The 19,999-nt window shown below is 39.2% G+C and overlaps 1 protein-coding gene across 3 annotated transcripts in view; it reads right to left on the reverse strand.

The window, feature by feature from the left end:
* The window catches only part of PLCB1 (phospholipase C beta 1), a 744,009-nt gene that overhangs the window by 22,872 nt on the left and 701,138 nt on the right, over positions 1–19,999 (reverse strand). Inside the window, exon 33 of one of the 3 annotated variants that reach the window (XM_065521765.2) lies at positions 5,386–7,341. The exons of the other annotated variants lie outside the window; for them this stretch is intronic. The gene's annotated coding sequence lies outside the window, so the exon portion shown is untranslated. Of the gene's footprint in view, positions 1–5,385; positions 7,342–19,999 lie in introns of those variants that run through there. 3 annotated transcript variants of the gene reach the window in all.

The following is a 19,999-nucleotide window of genomic DNA, read 5'->3' on the forward strand; positions in this document are numbered from 1 at the left end:
ATAATACCAGTATATTTTTAAAGGAAATACAATTTTAAAGAAAAGTCTTCTGCATTAAAATAAATATATAATATCCAATTGTGCCAATGTATGTTTTCCATGTTTTCCAATAAGTCAAGTTAATCAAGTTCCAATAAATCAACGTACATTTTTGTTGTTTTTCCAATAAATCAATGTTTTCCAGTAAATCAAGTTAATTAAATTGTTTTCATCAGCCTGCCTTTTAAATTTTATTTAAGTTCTAGATTTTTATAGAGATGGGGTTTTGCTACATTGCCCAAGTTGATTTTTTTTTTTTTTTTTTTTTTTGAGACGGAGTCTTGCTCTGTCACCAGGCTGGAGTGCAGTGGCGCCATCTCACCTCACTGCAACCTCCACCTCCTGGGTTCAAGCGATTCTCCTGCCTCAGCTTCCCGAGTAGTTGGGACTACAGGCATGCACCACCACACCCAGCTAATTTGTATATTTTTAGTAGAGACGGGGTTTCACCATGTTGGCCAAGATGGTCTCCAACTCCTGACCTGAGATGATCCACCCACCTCAGCCTTCCAAAGCGCTGGGATTACAGTCATGAGCCGTGATACCTGGACTAGCCTGCCTTTTAACCAAATGTTTTGTCTCAAAGAAAATGATTGAACTCATCAACTAATGAATTATCCTTTGTTCTGTCCCAAACAAACATTATAAGTGCATGATTCTTTACTAACATTTCCTGTGCCTTGATCACATATTATTAATACAAACACACAAGTTAAACTTGTTTGCTTTATACAAGTATGTTTGCATTTCCTACTTGGGATACAAATACAACCAACATTTTTCAAGTAGAAATGCACTCATCAAGACATATAACCTGATTTAAAACATAGCCTTTTAGATTAAAATATCAGAAAGAAAACTGGTGATTTGGTTTTCCCTCACCTTTGCTCACCCATTAATTTTTATTCACCTTCTTTTTCCACTACCCTAAAATACGTATATTTATTTAATAAATCAGTAACTAACTTCTTTGGAAAATGTCCAACAGAATAAAATCACAATATTTGTCTGTCAAATCAAACACGGACATAAGCATGGTATTGATTCCTCCAAGAAAGTTATGTCTACCATGATGTCACAGCAGTGAGTTGAAAGTCAAAAAACTGATTGAAACTACTTAGTTTCAAATGAAAACTAGTTTGAAAACTAAATAATGATTGTTCTATCAGTATATGAACTCTTCCCTGTGAGTCCTCTTTAGGCATCAGGGAGATCATAATTCAAGAAACACATGAGAATGCACTGACATTATACTAATTTCTCAAAGAGGAATAGATCTGAAGATGTGTCTCCTGATTCAGCCATCCTGAATCCCTGTGGAGATGAATGGATTACTTTAATTAATCAGTGAAATAACTAGTGAATATTTATTAGGGACCTACTAATGTAAACAAATGGCTCTGTGGTATTTGGTTTGGGGAGTCTTGAATAGTATAAAACTGTTACCTCTTAAAGGTTAGAAACTTAAAACATAATTAGTGAGCCAAGGCAAAGTAAAATAATAACATGAGCTAGTCATATAAGGTGAATTGCCAAATCAGTGATATGTACAGTGTTATGAATTCAGGAACTGTGAATCACTGTGGTAGGACTTGTCTCTGAGTTAATCTATAAAACCAAAGCTTCAAGTTACACCACATGTAAATGAACTTATTGCCAGTGTCTTAAGCATAAAGCTTTTCTTCAGTACGCCCTTGGGAGCTATTCTGTAATAGTTATCAAATAACAATGACTACTACTATAAATATTATCAAACATTTAGTATATCCTGGCACTAGGTTAAATGATTAGCATGGATTATCTGCATGGATTACCTCTGTGAAATCTCCCATTATTCACTGGAATAAATATTATGAGCATTTTATGGTTAAGCAACACAGCTGGTAAATGATGATGTCAGAATTCAAACTCAGTTATTCTGACTCCACAGTCTCCAATTATGTATAATAATCTCTTCTCCTATCAGGCTTTAACAAGAAGCCCACATATTTGTATTCTCTCAATGACTCCCTAGAATGGGAAGTTAGTGGAAGTTTTTATATACAATAAAGAAAGAATAAAGGCAAAATTAATATGTATTATCATGGTAGGTAGAGTGGAGAAAAGTATATTATGTCTTTTTTTTTCCTTCCCTCTCCTACTCCCATTGTGTTTGCCAGGTTTCACCATATTCTAGTAAACATTTATTCAATTGAATAACCCATCACCTTTGACAACATTTAACTTGCTCTAATAGACCCCAAGCTAGAGTCTACCCTGTGGAAAAGACTTCAACAAGAAATACCTGAGCAACATTCCAGAATTAGAAGGAGATTCTTAAAATATTCAGAAAGATTGAAAAAATAGCCAGTTTTCTTGAAACAATAGAAGACTGAAGCAAAAAAACAAATCAAAAGGTTTTCAAAAGCTAACCATGATGCCATCTCTAGAAGGAAAAGTTACTCAATTCACTGTGTGGGAGAGCAGAACTTCAGAAAGCGTTGTTACTCAAAGTGTGGTCCTGGGACCAGTAGTATCACTTCAGGCCCACTCCAGATCTACTGAATCAGAATTTGCATATTAATGAGATCCACAGGTAATTCACATGCACATCACATTTTTGGAAACATGAGTTTAAAGGTAATTGTTATGATTTTCTTAGTGTGGATATGAAGCTGAAAAAGTTTAGGCTGAATTATTTGGAACAATGTTCTATTTGTGAGCAGATGTTATTTATAAATATTCCAGATTTGGTGCTTCTTTATTAATTAAAGTTCTTGAGCCAATCAAGAACAAGCTAACTCTTCCTAAGTGCTGGCCTTAGAAGTAGACGAACCAATTAAGAATCAGTCTCTATTTCCAAAGAAGAAACCTTGAGGAAGAGGGACCAGCAAAGAAGTAGCAGGCCACCATCCTCAGGGCTTCTGAGTTGGAAGTGTGTTGCCCTGTTTCCTTGCCCAGGCGGCAATCTGAGAGATTATCTTTCCCTCCAAACAAGAGGTACGTCAGGAGGCTAAAGAGGAACTATTTGTCCTACTTCCACTACTCTCATTATTTTGTTTCTTTTTTTTTTTTTTTTTTTTTTGCACACTCAAATTGGCAGAGTTTGAGAACACTACCCTGAGAACAAGAGTTGGGAAAAAGGGAATGGCCTTCTTTGTCTACTGGATCCCTTTTTAAAACAAGATCTTATTTTAAGAGTCTAGCATTAGGGTATGTTCAGTTCATCTGGTCACCTCTAAGTAAATGAGCTAGGAAGACACGTGAGCTGTTTACACTGTTGAAATATTCCTATGACCTTACCTCCCTTTAGGACTCAAAGCTATGAAAACAAGCCATGTGAAGGTCAATGCTGTAGTCCATTGAACCCATCAGTGGAAGTGACCCCAGTGGAATCATACAATCTCTGCACACTCACGATGAAGAGAGCCTACATCTTGGAAAAGGTCCAAGACTCCCTCAGGGATCTCACTTGGACTGCTGCAGCCTTATGCCATTTAGATTTGAATGATTTTTGTGTTGTTCTAGCCAGGGCCATCCCTGCCCTATCATTGGAATTTAAACATTTCCGTTACTATACAACATCAGGGTCTGGTGCCAAAAGTAAATGTTCTTTGAAATTATTCTTGCAACTTGTCAGAACGATTTAGATTTTTTGAGTTTGTGATATTTAGATGCTATTACTGAGGACAAGTCCATACCTAAATATTTCATAATGAACACAGGAGCAGCATTACCAAAACTGCTTGTAACGAGAGCAGGCCAAGGGGTGTGTGTGTGTGTGTGTGTGTGTGTAAATGAAATAGTATTGTAGTTTATGTTTTGACTGCTAAACCTTTAATCTATTTCAGATCCTGGGGTTAGTTAAGGATTGGCTAAATAGACCTCAAATAAAGCTAACAATACAAATTAAATAAAAATTTAATTCACATACTTAAAATTATGAAACTTACTCAAATAACATTCTCAATAAAGTGAGAAGCAAGTTATAAACTGGGCAAATATTTTCACAACAAACACATCTGACAAAAGAATAGTATTGAGAATACATTGAGAATTGTTATGAAGTAATAAGAGAAGACCAATCACTCAATTGAAAAAAATAACCAAAAGATACAAAGAGGTATTTTGCTTAAGAAGGAACACGTGGCTAAAAGCAAAAAAGAAAAAAAAAACTAAATAGAAGGGATGGTCAGTTTCTTCGTTGATCAGAAAAAGGCAGATCTAAACCACATTGAGATATCATTTCATACTCGCTTAGTAGGAAATATTAGGAAGTCTGACGTTAATATCAACTATTGGCAAGTGTCAGGGTAATAGAGTCTTTCACATATTGCTGAAGGAAGTGTAAAGTGGTACAGTTACTTCAGAAGACAATTTAACATCATCATGTAAAACTGAAGATTCATATCCCCTATGGCCCAGTAATTCCACACTTTGGTATACAACCAAGAAAAATTCTGGTACAGAGTTTGCATACTAGGAGATATGAGATGGCATGTTCCCAGCAGATCTGCTTAAAACAGCAATCAACTGGGAATCACTAAATGCCCATTGACAGGAGAATGGATAAGTGCAATACATTCATGGAATACAATGCTATATAGAAGTCAAAATAAACTACAGCAACATTTAACAATATAGATACCTTATACATAGATATACTTTATTTAAATTTTTTTCATTAGTACACAGAGATAAGTTCACATAAGAGAAGTGTGGTAGATTGAGTTTTCAAAAACCCTCCATTCTTCACCCCTCTTTTGCGACTTGGTTTTGTCAATAGGATACGACAAAAGTGATACTGTTCCCATGCTGAGTCATTCTCAAAGGGCCACATGTGCCTCTACTCTTGCTGTTGAAACCTTGCCACCAGCAAGTGAACAAACCTGGGCTTGCCTGTTCACAGATTAGAGACTAAGTGGAAAGATCCAGTCGTTCTAGCAGAGGCCATATTAGACGAGCCTACATCCAAGTGACCCTCAAACATGAAAGAGGGTCCAACCAATATCATCAGCAGAGCTGTCCACCTGACACTCAGCTGACTCTAGACACGTAAGTGAGAACAACTAAGACCAGAAGAACTTCCCAGCTCACCAGCTTGTGGATAATAATAAATGCTTATTGCTTTAGGTCACTGAGTTTTGTGGTCGTATTTGTTATACAGCAATAGCTAACTGATACAACAAATTCATGGACTTAGGATTTTCTTCCACAAAGTGAACACACCCATTTAACCAGCACTCAAATCAATACCAGCACTCCATAAGACCTCTACCTGCCATCCTGTCCCCTACCCGAGATAGCATATTTTCTAACTCTTCATATACACTGAATAATAATGTATATACTTTTTGTGTCTGGCTCTTTTTATTTATTCATTTTTTTGAGACAAAGTCTTGCTCTGTTGTCCAGGCTGGAGTGCAGTGGTGTGATCTTGGCTCACTGCAAACTCCACCTCCCTGGTTGAAGTGATTCTCATGCCTCAGCCTCCCCAGTAGCTAGGAACTACAGGCATGTGCCCCCACGCCCAGTTAATTTTTGTATTTTTAGTAGAGATAGGGTTTTATCACGTTGGCCAGGCTGGTCTCGAACTCCTGGCCTCAAGTGATTCACCAGCCTCAGCCTCCCAAAGTAAGCAACATATTTTGAAGTGAAAAATTGTAGGCTCCCCAAAATTATATATAGTATAGGTTCAGTATGGTCCTTTAACTTACATTATATTTCAGTATGATACTCCATATGATACCATTTTTATGAAGTTAAAACAACTAAGATTAAAAAATAAAGTGTTATAGGAATACATATGCATGATATATATGCACATGTATATCTAGAACCATGTAAATATAAAAGAACTGGAATATATATATGCACAAGTTTCAGATTCATCGTTATCTTAAAGGGTAGAGGGTAGAGAATGAAAGGCCAGGGTACCAGAGGGAGAGAAAGCAGTATTGTAGTTTTTGTGTTGTATAATTATTTCATGGTTGTGTATTATATTAGAAATACACTAATATGGTCTTGCATGGACCAGTGAGAAGGAGGTTGTTTATCCAATTTTCAAAATGTGTGTGTGGAGCTACCTAAATAAAGTAGGAGAACAGAAGGGAAGAAAGGGTTCTAAAAAATAACCAGTCTGTGGCAAATTTTACATTTGGAAAGACCAAAAAGACCGAAGACCACAACATTTAAGTGACTTGGCCAGAAGTCATTTAGATATTCTTATGACATGAATTTGATATGAAGAAAATACATTGTAAAGGTAGTTTTCCCCTCTTATGGTTTATGCTTGAAGCAGATTCTATTTTCTTATGAATGCTGTGTTCTGATATTTAAAACGTGGTCTAGCATCATTAGGTCTCAATCCAGTCTTAGAACAAAATGTTCCTGCTCTCTCCCATTTGATGAGTATTCTTTCTTCAGATGAGTTTTCTAAACTTTCCTATTAAACTTGCTGGAATGTGAATGGGGAAATTAGAAAGATCTTTGGTTTTTTGTGTCAGTGAGGTGATTAATCACAGCACATTTCTTAGAACTTGGAGGGAATCCTGGGTCTGGGAGTGCTGGTGACTTGGAATAGGTTCTGCTGCAGCTGGGTGAACTGGCTCTTTGTAGACTTCTCTCTCAAGTTTATCTCAAGAAGGGGATTTGGCCAAAGAGTTAGAATGGAAATAATGGCATTGTTCTCCCATTTTTTATTTCTTACCTAACAGCACAACTCAAAATACACTCAGGTGTTCTTTCATCTTGTGAGATAATCCCCTAGAATTGGGGGGCATGAGTGGGGGGAAGAACCTGCTCCCCCCTGCACCTCTTACCCCATTTCTGAAATGTCTGAATCTTCCTTCCAATCATATGCTCAAGAATATCAAAAAGAGAAAGATTGCCAAATCAATTCTACATTTTGATCACATCCCATTACTAATCAGATGTTTTTGCTACCATCTGCAACAGAGAGAAATTTTAAATTCATCGTGCACACATCATTTAAAATTTCCCCTCTCCCTGTTATGTTATTTAAACTTTTCCTACATATCAATTAGTTTGAAATAATAAGTCTTTAGGCTATCCATTAATTGCTGCACTGTAGACATGATCTGTATTTAAAATTATGCAAAGAAAATTAAGCTGAAGCACGAAGGAGTCTTGGCTAACGGTGAAGGCTTCTTAGCCCTTCAGAGCAAGAACTGAGATAATGAGGACAGGAAATACACAGGAGGCTCCTTGCCGAGTTTGTCGTTCGCCAGCGTGGAGACGTGAAAACAGACTGCTCCAGCTGTGGGCTCTTCCTCGCTTTTCAGTTTTCCTTTTGAATTGTTACTGTATTTGGTCATGCCGAGGCAGAAGAAAACGATTGTCAGCCAAAGGTCCTTTTCTAGTAGAAATTTATTATAAATAGTTTAACAGCAACTTGGCTTCGTAATTAATTTCCCTACTTCTCTCCCCTTGCAGAAAACAACACATCTCCATTCTGTAATCTTGGTTAAGTTTGTGGCAGGTAGAAGGGGCTGGACCCAGGGAGAAAGAGGAGAGAAATGAGAGGTGTTGGGGCTGGTAGCCTTACTCATTAGTGCCTTGATTTTAGTAAACACCATGGTTTTATGGGAAGAAATACTACTTTGAAGGAAGAAGTCACAGAACTCTCTGTTGCTTGTTCAGAGCCCCTGAGGCCTGGGAGCTTTGCAAGATTCTTGACTTCCTAATAACCAAGGATCTAGGCAGTGCTAAAAAATACCCTCTGAGACCTGTCTGCCTCACCTAGTCCCACCCTGTTGGGTGGTAGTTAGCAACTGAGGACTGTGCAATTGAGTTTTGCACACTGGAAAAGAAAGATGGAACGAGTGTTAGAAAGCGGCTCATGGGTGACATTTTTCAGATCTTCTCTACCCAGGAAAGTTTAAGTTTATGGATGTTTATTTTGCCTTTGTGAGCTCTTCCTTTTTTCCCTCTGGCTTCTTGTTTTTGCTTCATGATTAATCATTTTGACTGCAGATCTGGCAACGCCAAGCATTGTGGGGCTGCTCTTGCCCTCTAGTGATGAGATAGTAAAGTACAGCACTCGAAATACTTTATGCCCATTATGAGTAAATGCTTAGAGCTTGGGAGAATAGCACTTCTTTGTTGAATAACGCTTTGACGGTTTCCCACACAATCACATAAAATGCCTCAGCATAGGGGATTGTGGAAGGAGAAGAAAGCTTCTTATTCTGAGTGTCATCATTTAGGAGACTCACACAAAGTAAGAGAATCTTTCTAGGGAAATGTTCTCTTCTCCTTGCTTGAACTGATGTTGCGATTTAGAGGCAGTTACCCTTAACCCTGGCATTTTTTTTCCCCCTGGTACAAGTGTTCATAGAAGCATCACATGTAACAGGCAAAAGCTGGAAACAACCTAAATGTCCATCAACAGTGGAATGGTCAAATGAAGTGTGGTGTATTTACATATTTTATAGCAATTTTTTAAAACCCAACTACAGCTATCTACAACAACAACAAGAAGCCAGATGCAAAGAACTGTAGACTATATGATGGTTCATATAAAGTCGCAAAGCAGAAAAATTAATCTCTGTGTGGACTGATATCAGAATAGCTGTTACTTCCGGATGGAGGTAGTACTGATTGGGTTGGAGCACGTGGGAAGCTTCTGGGGTGTTGATAATGTTCTGTATCTTGACACAAGTGCTAATTTCATGAATCCTGTAAAAATGTGTCAAGCTGCATACTTTTGATCTGGGCATTTACTTTTTCCTGAGGCTATCTCATAAGGACTAATAACCTACTTTATTTTATTTATAGAACTAATTGTCATGAGCATACTATTGGATTTATTTCCTTATGTGCCCAAAGTTCCTTTGATAAATAGTTGTTTTTTTATTTTGTGATAAGCCATTTTTCAGAAAATTCAATATGCACATTTTCATGTCATCTGTAAATGCATGCATTCTGTGGAAGCTGTTTTTAGAGATGCTTCCGTTTTCCAGGTGGTGACACTCGCCTGACCTGCGTGACACTCATGTCCCCAATGGTCAGGGGCTGCACACTGTAAACTGACATAATGTAACTTCTGGCCACCACTCAGGGGCAGTGATGAAATCAAAGGTCACTTCATGGCGCCTAGAGCCAGCCAGGGGCTACTGGATGTGATAATTCTGGTATACTGTGCTTCTGTTACCTATAGGATCTAGCATTGGTGAGGTAAGATGGTTGGTGTATATTGTAAGAAAACAATAAACATTACAGACCAGGAAAGGGTTGAGAAAATCGGAGAGCAAACTATGCTTTTGGAGACTTGTGGGTGCCTCTGGCACTTTCCTATCTTAGGATGTAAAAGTGAGCCTTCTCACACTAAGCCAATTAATCCAAGAAGTAAGTGCCTCCTTATTCACTGTGTGTCCCTTGTCTGTGACTGACCCTCCACTGATGTGGCTTCTTGGACAAAGGAAAGGTTAGAAGAGCAGATTTCCCAGGACCACAGGCCCATCTTAAGGAGGCTGGGATATGGCTAGTGGGAGTTCTGCACTCCTCCACTTCTTGGGACAGGGGCGTTGATGTCAGTCCTGGAATACTGGGAATAAGGTAACTCAGAGTAGCTTCGGTCATTAGACTCAGACGGGGTTGGACAGAATTGGGTTTGCTCAGCTCTGTCCTGGAGGATTGTTTTGTGGTTGATGAAAAGGAACACTTTGTAACAGAGCAATTTTATCAGGTTCTTCAATTAGGAGAGACCCAATGAAAAGATACTCGCTAATGTCAGTAGCTACAATTTAGAAACGACACTTAGTAACCCCAGATGTGGCTGAAATGACAGAATAATTAGGAAGCAGAGAAGAAACACAAAATAGAAAAAAAAAAAAAAAAGAGAGAGAGAGAGAGAAATGGAGATGGAAGCACAGGGCTCATGACTTCTGATGGATAGCAGCAGCTGGGGTGACCATGGCAGACATCACTAATCAATCTTAGTGGTACTTCCAGGCCATCTAGATAGCCTTGGAATCTTTATCAACAAAAAGTCCCAAGCATCTGCTACCATATGATGGAGTTGGCATGCAAAAAGTAACCCACTGCCATACAGGATAAGGCACTTAAACTGAAAGTTGGGTAGACACTCAGGGTTATTTTGCAGCCCAGTATAAATCTTCAAGCAATGACTACCTCTAGGCTAGTGTGGCCTGTTGAAGCAAGTTTATATAAGCAAACACATATATCATAAATTGCTAGGGACCTTGAATAACAGGAAATTAGCAGTTATTAAATGCAAATGACTTTAGGAGGAAGAGAGGTAAAGAAAAAGAGTGAAAAGCACTGGTGGTAGTCAGTGGTGGTATGTGAGTATAAGATAACAAAGAGTGATGGTGATTGTGGCTAAAGGGAGCACATAAGGTCATCTAATTGGGGATTCCACTCTTCAGGTCCAGCTAGTTGCTGCCAAGTTCACTGGAACATGGCCCCAGTGAGCCAGGTCTTTGAATATTTCAAATAAAGCAAGGAAACATTTTTAAAGGCTATCTCCTTATTTTTAAAGTTGGCATGCTGTTCAACAAGAAAACAAAAGAACAGTAAGAAAAAAACATTATAACAATGTGTAAGCACAATAAACCATGTTTGTGGATTATTCAGCCAGGTTATCGGTTACAGTCTCTGGCTTAAGGATTTTGGTTGGAATAGGAGCATCAGAGACAGGCTTCTGAAACAGGCTGCTGTCTCGGTTCATTCCTGCTGCTATAACAAAATATCTTCAACCAGGTAATTTATAAATAATATAAATTTATTTCTCACAGTTCTGGAGGCTGGGAATTCCAAGATCATGGCACCACAAGATTTGGTGTCTGGTGAGGGCTCATCTCCTGCATCCAACATGATACCTTCTTGCTGTGTCCTCACATGACAGAAGGGCAAAAAGGGCAAAGCAGGCTCCCTCAAGCCCTTTTATAAGGGCACTATCTCCATACATGGAGGCAGGGCCCTCATGATCTAATTACATCCTACAGTCCTCACTTAATACTATTTTACTAGGGATTAAATTTCAGCATGAATTTTGAAGGGACACATATATTCAAACCATAGCAACTTTATTCCTGTTTTTTCAGATGTTAGAATGAAAATCACCAGTCAACTGCCTTGGGAAGTTTAGTCTTTTATCTTTTCCTAACCAAGTTAAGGGAGCTTGGTCTGCTTTCTCAGGAATGTTTGACTCTGGATGTCCCTCTTCATCCATAATTCATGAGCACTATTGGTGCTACTACATACATTTATACAGCCTTTTACATGCATGAACACACTGCCTGGCTCTGGAAGCACGATTAGAAAATGTTGTGCCTGTGGGTATTTTTGAGCATTTTCATTTGCCCAAAAGCTAAAGAGTGTCTGCTCTGGCTATGACAGACATTAACATTCACAGTGTCATCTCCTTTGTTCAAGAAAAAAGAAATCTGCTGGGAGTCACACAGCTCTAAATTGAAATCTGTGCACATTTACACTTACGTGTTTTAAAGAGCTGGTTTAGAATAGTGGTTTACAGCATATGAGTTCTAGAGCCAGGCTGCTTGGTTCTTTTTTTTGTTTTTAGATGGAGTCTCACTCTATCGCCAGGCTGGAGTGCAGTGGCATGATCTTGGCTCACTGCAACCTCTGCCTCCTGGGTTCAAGTGATTCTCCTGCCTCAGACTCCCAAGTAGCTGGGACTACAGGCCTGCACCACCATGCCCAGTTAATTTTTGTATTTTTATTACAGATGGTGTTTCACCATATTGGCCAGGATGGTCTCGGTCTCTTGACCTCGTGATCCGCCCTCCTTGGCCTCCCAAAGTGCTGGGATTACAGGCATGAGTCACCGCGCTCGACCCTGCTTGGTTCTCTTTTCTTCTCTTCTCTTCTCTTTCTTTTATTTTCTTTCCTGAGATAGAGTCTTGTTTTGTCGCCCAGGCTGGAGTGCAGTGGCGTGATCTCAGCTCACTGCAACCTCCACCTCCTGGATTCAAGTGATTCTCCAGCCTCAGCCTCCCGCGTAGCTGGGACTACAGGCACGCACCACCACGCCCTGCTAATTTTTGTATATTTAGTAGAGATGGTGTTTTGCCATGTTGGCCAGGCTAGTCTCAAACTCCTGACCTCAGGTGATCTGCCTGCCTCGGCTTCCCAAACTGCTGGGATTACAGGTTGAGCCACCACGCCCGGCCCTGCTTAGTTCTTAATTCTGTCAGTGAATAGTTGCATGAGCTTGGGCCAGTGGCCAGTCTGCATCTCAGTTTCCTTACATAAAATGAGAATGATGGAGCTGGCATCATAGATACGGTGGATGATTACAGAGGACAGCTCAGTGCTTGGGTAAGTAGTAAGAACTCAATCAATATAAAGATTTTGAATAATCTCTCATTATTCAAAATTCTGAAGCAAAGGCAGGATTTACTTTACAAGGTAAACCCAGATGGAAGCAGTGCCCACTTGAGTGTTTGGCTTCTCTTTTGTGTCTAAGACCACATATAACAATAGCATTCTAACAAAAAGAGCTTTGAGAAGCAGAGGGTGCAGCCAGCCTAAATTTCCCTCTCATGTTCTGAAAGCCTGCAGCCATTCTCTCCCAGGACAAACTATTTACAGATTCTAAGTGTTTGGCTTCCAAGTCCCCAAAATACAATCCATTTAGAAAAGCATGACAAATTCCTCGTTTGAAATTCCAAATGTGACTCCCAGGCTCTGACTAGTACTGAGAACTGTTAGGGAAAAGAAAGAAAAGAGGGGAAGCTATTCTTCTTTAGCTCTGATCCTTCTGCAGAATTTATCTTTCTAAGTATACCCTGTGGACAACTGACATCAGAATCACTGGGGGGAACCTGCTGCAAAGGGACTCTCAGGCCTCATCCTGGACTTCCAGGTGTGGGCAAGAGAGGCCCATCCCTTGGGCCCTCATGGCCCCCCAGCCCTCCTTCATCCACACCTTCATCCTCATGGGGTGAGTAGCTTAGTCCATAAGACCATGACTCCTGCACATGGAGACATGGCCTCCCTAATGCTGGGGTACCCACATGTGATATAAGAAATATATTTAGTCTTTGTCCCAGGTTTCTGGCATAGACCTCCTAAGACCCTTGGGTTTTCCACAGTGATAGGAGTGCCTTGTGTAAACCCTTTTCAATCATATCTGAATTTATGTTAATAAGTAGATTTAGAATAGGGCCCCTGGAGAGCCTCAGGATAGGGTGGATCACCAGACAGATAAAGTGACTAAAGGGTTGGAACTTTCAGGTCCCCTCACTAACCTGATGGGAGAGCTAAAGATGGAGTTATAAAAACCCTTAAATAATGATGTAAAGCTTCCAGGTTGGTGAATACCTTCATGAATTAGGAGGGTAGCACACCCCAGCTCCATAGGATCATAAGCTCATGTTCTTGGGACTCTTCCAGACCTTGTCCTGTGCCATGATTTGAATGTGTTCCCTCCAGAGTTCAGGTGTTGAAACTTAATGGCCAATGTGATGGTATTAAGAGGGGGGGCAAACAAGAGGTGATTAGTTCAAGGGTCCTTTTCTCATGAATGTGATTAAGGTCCTTAGAAAGGCTTTTGATAGCATTGGCCTCTCTTGCTCTTCAGTCTTCCATCATGTGAGGACACAGCATTCCTCCCCTCTGGAAGATGCGGCCCTTACCAGACAACTGAACCTGCTGGCGCCTTGATTTTGGATTGTCAAACCTCTAGAACTATGAGAAAATAGATTTCTGTTCTTTATAAATTGCCAGTCTCAGGTATTTTGTTATAGCAGCACAAAGCAGACTACTATATCCTATATACTCTTCATCTGGCTGTTGATCCGTATCCTTCCTAATGAACTGTAAATCTAAATGTAAGTAAAGTGGATTTTCTGAGTTCTGTGAGCTGTTCTAGAAAATTATTGAAGCTGAGGACGTGTTGTGGGAACCCCTGACTTATAGCTGGTTGGTCAGAAGTATGAGTGATCCAAGTCTTGCAACTGTCATCTGAAGTGGGGGCAGTCTTGTGGGACTTAAGCTGTGGGGTCTGCACTAACTCCAAGTAGCATCAAAATTGAATTGAATGGTTGGACATCCAGCCAATGTTGGAGAAGAGATTGGTGTCAGAAAATACTCCATCAAGATATCAAAATTCCCTTCCCAACTGCCCTAAGACCCCTTTCTAGGCCCTCTTACTCTTCCTTTTATGGCAGACCTTACACTCATTTTGCATAGGTCTAAGTTCAATAGCGACCAAGGGGTAGGTGTCTGAAAGGGAGTAAGGACAGATCTTGAATGTGTGTCTAATTCTATGTGCAGAAGATCCTTCATGGTGCAAGAAAGTATAGAAGTGGGTGGGAAGTAGAAAGACAAGGTGAAAGGCTATGGGTTGAGAGCTTTCTTTTGTCTCAGATCCTGCAAATATTAAGAAGTGGTGGTCCTGAGCTTCAGAATCAGAATGTCTGAGGATGGTGGGTGAGAATCTTGCTAGTATCACTGAATTGATTTAAACAGAAGTCTTCAACCTTGGCGTATATTAGAATCACCTGGGTAGCTTTTAAAATGTCCAGGCTCTTCCCCTGATGCCCACATCAAGATTTTTGGGGCTGAGACCAAGACATCAGTATTTCTCAAAGTTCCTCTGATTCCAATATTTAGCTTAGTTTGAGAGTCCTGGACTAAGAAGATTAGAAAGGCAAATAAAGAAGTGAGATGGGTGGTTGGCAAGATGTCAGTGTAGTGGAGGTGGGACTTATGGTGAAAGATAAATCATGGGCTTCCTAAAGCTAGCAGCTTCTACTCTGCTCCAGTGGACAGTTGCCATATATGGAAGCAGACTTGCCCTGGCCAGATCTTCCCAGTCTTCAAGAGAAGTTTCAGGTGCTCATATGAAACTTCATACTTCAGCAGCAGCTAATTCTTTACTGTTTTAATCAATATGATACAAGCCAGGGGAAACAGCTCCTGTCATGATTTGGTGTTTAAGCTGGCTAGTTTGGGCTTCTGAGTTAGAATCTTCCTACTCAAAGTGTTGTCCACAAACCAGTAACATCAGCATGACCTGGGAGCTCATTTTAAAGTCAGTAATGAAGTATACTTGTTACAAGGTGCACCTAGACCTACTCTATTAAAATATGCATTTTAATAGAACTTCACGTTGATTAGCATGCATATTAAAGTTTGAGGATCCCTGAGTAGTAGGTTGTAACAGTGTTGTGCTACCAAAACCCAAACCATAGGTGATATGGTTTGGATTTGTGTCCTCCCTCAAATCTCATATTGAATTGTAATCCCCATTGTTGGAGGAGGGGCCTGCTGGGAGGTGATTTGATCATGTGGGCAGATTTCTCCCTTGTTGTTCTCTATTACGTGAGTGAACATAACTATAACTCACTATTATGTGAGTGAGTTCTCATGAGATCTGGTTGTTTTAAAGCATGTGGCACCTCTCCCTTCACTCTATTCCTCCTGCTCCAGCCATGTAAGACGTGCCTGCTTCCCCTTAACCTTCCGCCATGACTGTAGGTTTCCTGAGGCTTCCCCAGCCATGCTACCTGTACAGCCTGCAGAACTGTGAGCCAAATAAACTTCTTTTCTTTATTAATTACCCACTCTCAGGTAGTTCTTTAGAGCAGCGTGAGAATGGACTAATACAATAGGTGTGATTCCTTTGTGTGATACCAGTTTTGCTGGGTTTTGTGATTATGGAATTATATAGCACCTGCTGTGTGTCTCTACAATCAACACCTCCTTACAGGACACTTGGCAGCCAGATGTATCTTCCGATGTGTCCCCATTAGTCAAACACAACCTTTCAGTCATGTTCTACCTTTCTGAAAGGTGAAAGAGAAGAGAAACTCTTTTTCATTTTTTCAAAAATAATTATTAAAATGTCCTTGTCTCCCCATACTGTTCATCGAGGCCCTTAGAAAGGTCACGTCCCCTGTTGTTCCACATATTCACAGATTTTTTTCCTCAGCACTTTAGTTTTAATCTTGATTACGCTCTTGTCATTATAATCCAACTAAACTGATGAAAAGCAGACTTGAAAAACCCTGGTATAATAGAAAGATAATTGACTTGGATGAAAGTTGAGCAAATTACAGTTTGGAGTAAACTTCTTTTATCTGGGCAACATATGTAAATAAGTTCATTAGAAAGAAATAAGTCCAAGCATGGTGGCTCACACCTGTAATCTCAGCACTTTGGGAGGCCAAGGCGGGTGGATCACCTGAGATCAGGAGTTCAAGACCAGCCAGGACAACATGGTGAAAACCCATCTCTACTAAAAATACAAAAAAATTAGCTGGGCAAGGTGGCCTGTAATCCAAGCTACTCGGCTGAGGCAGGAGAACTGCTTGAACTTGGGAGTTATTGTGACACTGCACTCCAGCCTGGGCAATAGAGTGAGACTCCATCTCAAAAAGAAAAAAAAAAGAAAAAAGAAAAAAAAAAAGAAAAATAAAAGAAAAAAGTCTTGCAGGAGGATTTATCAATTTTATTAATCTTTTCAGGTAAATAAACCAAACTTTTAGCCTTGTGGATTTTCTCTATTGCTGTCTGCTTTCTATTTTGCTGATTTCTGCCCTCATTTTTAGTATTTCATTCTTTTACTTTCTCTGGGTTTAATATGCAGTTTCTTTTCCAGCTTCTTGAGATAGAAACTTACAGCATTGACTTTCATCCTTTCTTCTTTTTTAACATATACTTTTAAATCTCTGCACTTTCTTTCAAACGTTGCATAAGCTTACACGTTGCATGTTGTTTTGGTATGTTGTATTCTCATTGTTGTTTAGTTCAAAATATGTTCTTGTTTTTATCTTGTTTTTTCTCTATTTTTTTAATCCATGAGTTATTTAGAAGGCTATTACTTATTTTCCAAATTTTGAATATACTTACTTATTTTCCTGTTACTGATTTCTAGCTTAATTCCACTATGGTCAAAACATATACCCCGCATGATTTCAAGATTTCGAAGTTTTGAGTCTTACTTTACGACCTAGTACATAGTCTTTGTTCATAAATCTTCATTATGTACTTAGTGCGTATTGTATTATATAGCTGTTGAATGTAATGCATTAAATATGTGATTTATATTATGTTTGTCAATTGTGTTAAACAAATTCTCTGTGTTCTTAGTGATTTTCTCTTTCTTTTTTTTTTCCTTCTTGCTTGTTTTGTTAGTAACAGAGACGGATATGTAAAAATCTCCATCTGTGATTGTGGATTTATTTAATTCCCCCTATAATTGTCAACCAAAAAAAACGCCTGATATAGTTGTTAACATTAGATGAAGTAGCTGGGTGCGGTGGCTCACGCCTGTAATCCCAGCACTTTGGGGGGCCAAGGTGGGCTGATCACGAGGTCAGGAGATCGAGACCATCCTGGCTAACATGGTGAAACCCAGTCTCTACTAAAAATATATGTATAAAAAAAAATAGCCAGGCATGGTGGCAGGTTCCCATAGTCCCAGCTGCTGGGGAGGCTGGGGCAGGAGAATGGCGTGAACCCAGGAGGCGGAGCTTGCAGTGAGCCAAGATCACGCCACTGCACTCCAGCCTGGGCGACAGAACGAGACTCTGACTCAAAAAAAAAAAAAAAAAAAATTAGATGAGGTAGCCTTAAGGCAGCCCAACCCAACAGAACCTTCTGTGATGATGAAAATGTTATCTGTGCTCTCCCATAGGGTAACCAATAGCCCTATTGAGCAATTAAAATGTGACTAGCACAAAGGAGGGGCTGAATTTTTTTAAATTTCTTTAATTAATTTAAATTTAAATAGGCACATGGCTAGTGGCTACTGTATCGAACAGCATTACTTCAAGGCAAGAAAATACAGAAAGGACATTTCATAATAAAGAGAACAATGTATTTGAGAAACTATACTAAAAAGGTATACACCCAATATTTATACCTTCAAACTACATGAAGCAAAAATTAACAGATCTAATATACATAGATATGTTCGAAGAGATAATGCTTATAACGTGGGGACTTCCTATATCTTTCCTGCCTGCAAAACACCAGAACACCCTAGTCACCAAAAGAAATCATGATCTGTTTAATTGGGAAGAAAAACGTAATCTAGTACTTTAAATCTGTAGTCTTAAAGATGCATGCACATGTTCAGGGGATAAAAGGAAAGATGATCTATTAGAATATGGGAAAAGTGTACTAGAATTTCACTTGTAGGGGAAATTAGCTTTACTCATACCTATTATCAGTGTTGACACTGGCCCCATATTAGTTTGTTAAAAGGTTATGAGTGACTTACAGGGCTTGAGGCCTTCTGAGGAAAGAAGAGGGCACCACACCTCCCCCGCCCCACTTTTTTTTGAGACCAGGTCTTGCTTTGTCACCCAGGCTCGAGTGCGGTGGTATGATCATAGCTCATTGCCTTGAACTCCTGGACTAAAGTGATCCTCCTGGCTCGGCCTCCCAAAGCACTAGGATTACAGGCATTAGCCATGGCACCTGGCCTGTCCCACACGTTCGAGGACTTGGACAGTGGTGCCCTTGCTTATATAATGACTTTTCAGCTCGTTTCAACACATCCAGTGTACACATGCTCAGATTAAATGGATTTACAGGCTACCTTATCTATTTTAGCCAAACAAACCCTCACCAAATGGACTAAACCCTGCAAAGACAGGGAGATGAACTACATGAGCAAGTGTGCCAACGGCAAACACAAGGAGAACGGCAGAGTTGACTTTTCTCCTTTCCTACATTCCGAGGTGAAAACAATCAGATATTGCAGGAGAATCCATTTTAAAAGTAATTTTATGAAGAAGACTATCTGAAATATGTATTTACTTTCTCACAGCTGTGAGCCTTGCCTTAAGTGTATGGCATGTTAATGAAAGTGACAAGCCATTGTAATTAGCAGACACTTAAAAATTAAGTGTCCAACAGAAAGTCAAACCTTTACAACTGGTAGATGGGAATGAATAAAAGGAGTGTAATAAAGCAGTAGCCTTGACAAAGGATGCACGTCTTCCATTTTAATCTTTAAATCTGTGTGAGGAATCTTCTTTCCCCCCAGCAGTGACAGCCATTAAAACTAAATATGAAAAAGACAATCCAAACTTAAGATCAGAGTTTTGGATTCCTGTATCAAAGTGTTAAGTGAGGAGTTTTGAAAATAATAAAGTCTATTCAAACATATGGACTCTCTATTTTGAGGACAAAGATTTGTGTTGAATAATTAACAAATAAAATAAAACATTTTCATCTTTATTCTTTTTCATTATTTATATTTTATTATAATTTAAAATATATATTACACATTCATTTATAGTGAACATATATATGTGTTAGTCTAGTAATACCTACAATGTAAAAATGGATATGCAAATAAGTGAATATGCCTATGATGGGGGCTGTGAGTGTCTAATTTTTAGAGGCATGAAATGGAAAAGTTTGGATACCACTGCCGCAAATTACTGGCCTAATATTTAATTTTGCTCTAGTGGAAAACTAAAAGGTATTGGGTTGCCAATGCCCAACTTTAATTTTCACAAAAATAAAATGTGCCAAAGCCAGGAGAACTTTGAAATAGTTACTACCTTACAGGGGTTCCATTATTTATAGTGTAGAAATTCCACAAAATTTCTGTCTAGGTGATGCTACCAGGTTATGATTTATTTACAATTTGGTAAAACAAAATGGGTGAAAGATTGCCATCCTTCAAGTTCAAATACTCATTTTTAACTCAGATTTTGTAGGGTTTCTAATATTTTTAAAACTTAATGTGTAAGTTAACATCAATTAAATAATATATATCCAAATATATATTAGGTTGGTATAAAACTAATTGTGGTTTTAGCCATTACTCTGAATTGCAAAGATCGCAATTACTTTTGCACCAACCTAATAAGTTTTTCTCCTTTATATTTTGGCCTGTTGTTATTGCAAAATCATTTAACTATTAAGGGAGGAAACCACCCCTTATATTGTCCTATGCGCAATTTCTGCCTCCAAAGAAAGAAGAAGTAAACACTAAAACGCAGAA

This window comes from Macaca fascicularis, chromosome 10 (assembly GCF_037993035.2).
Source record: "Macaca fascicularis isolate 582-1 chromosome 10, T2T-MFA8v1.1".
Classification (NCBI taxonomy): domain Eukaryota; kingdom Metazoa; phylum Chordata; class Mammalia; order Primates; family Cercopithecidae; genus Macaca; species Macaca fascicularis.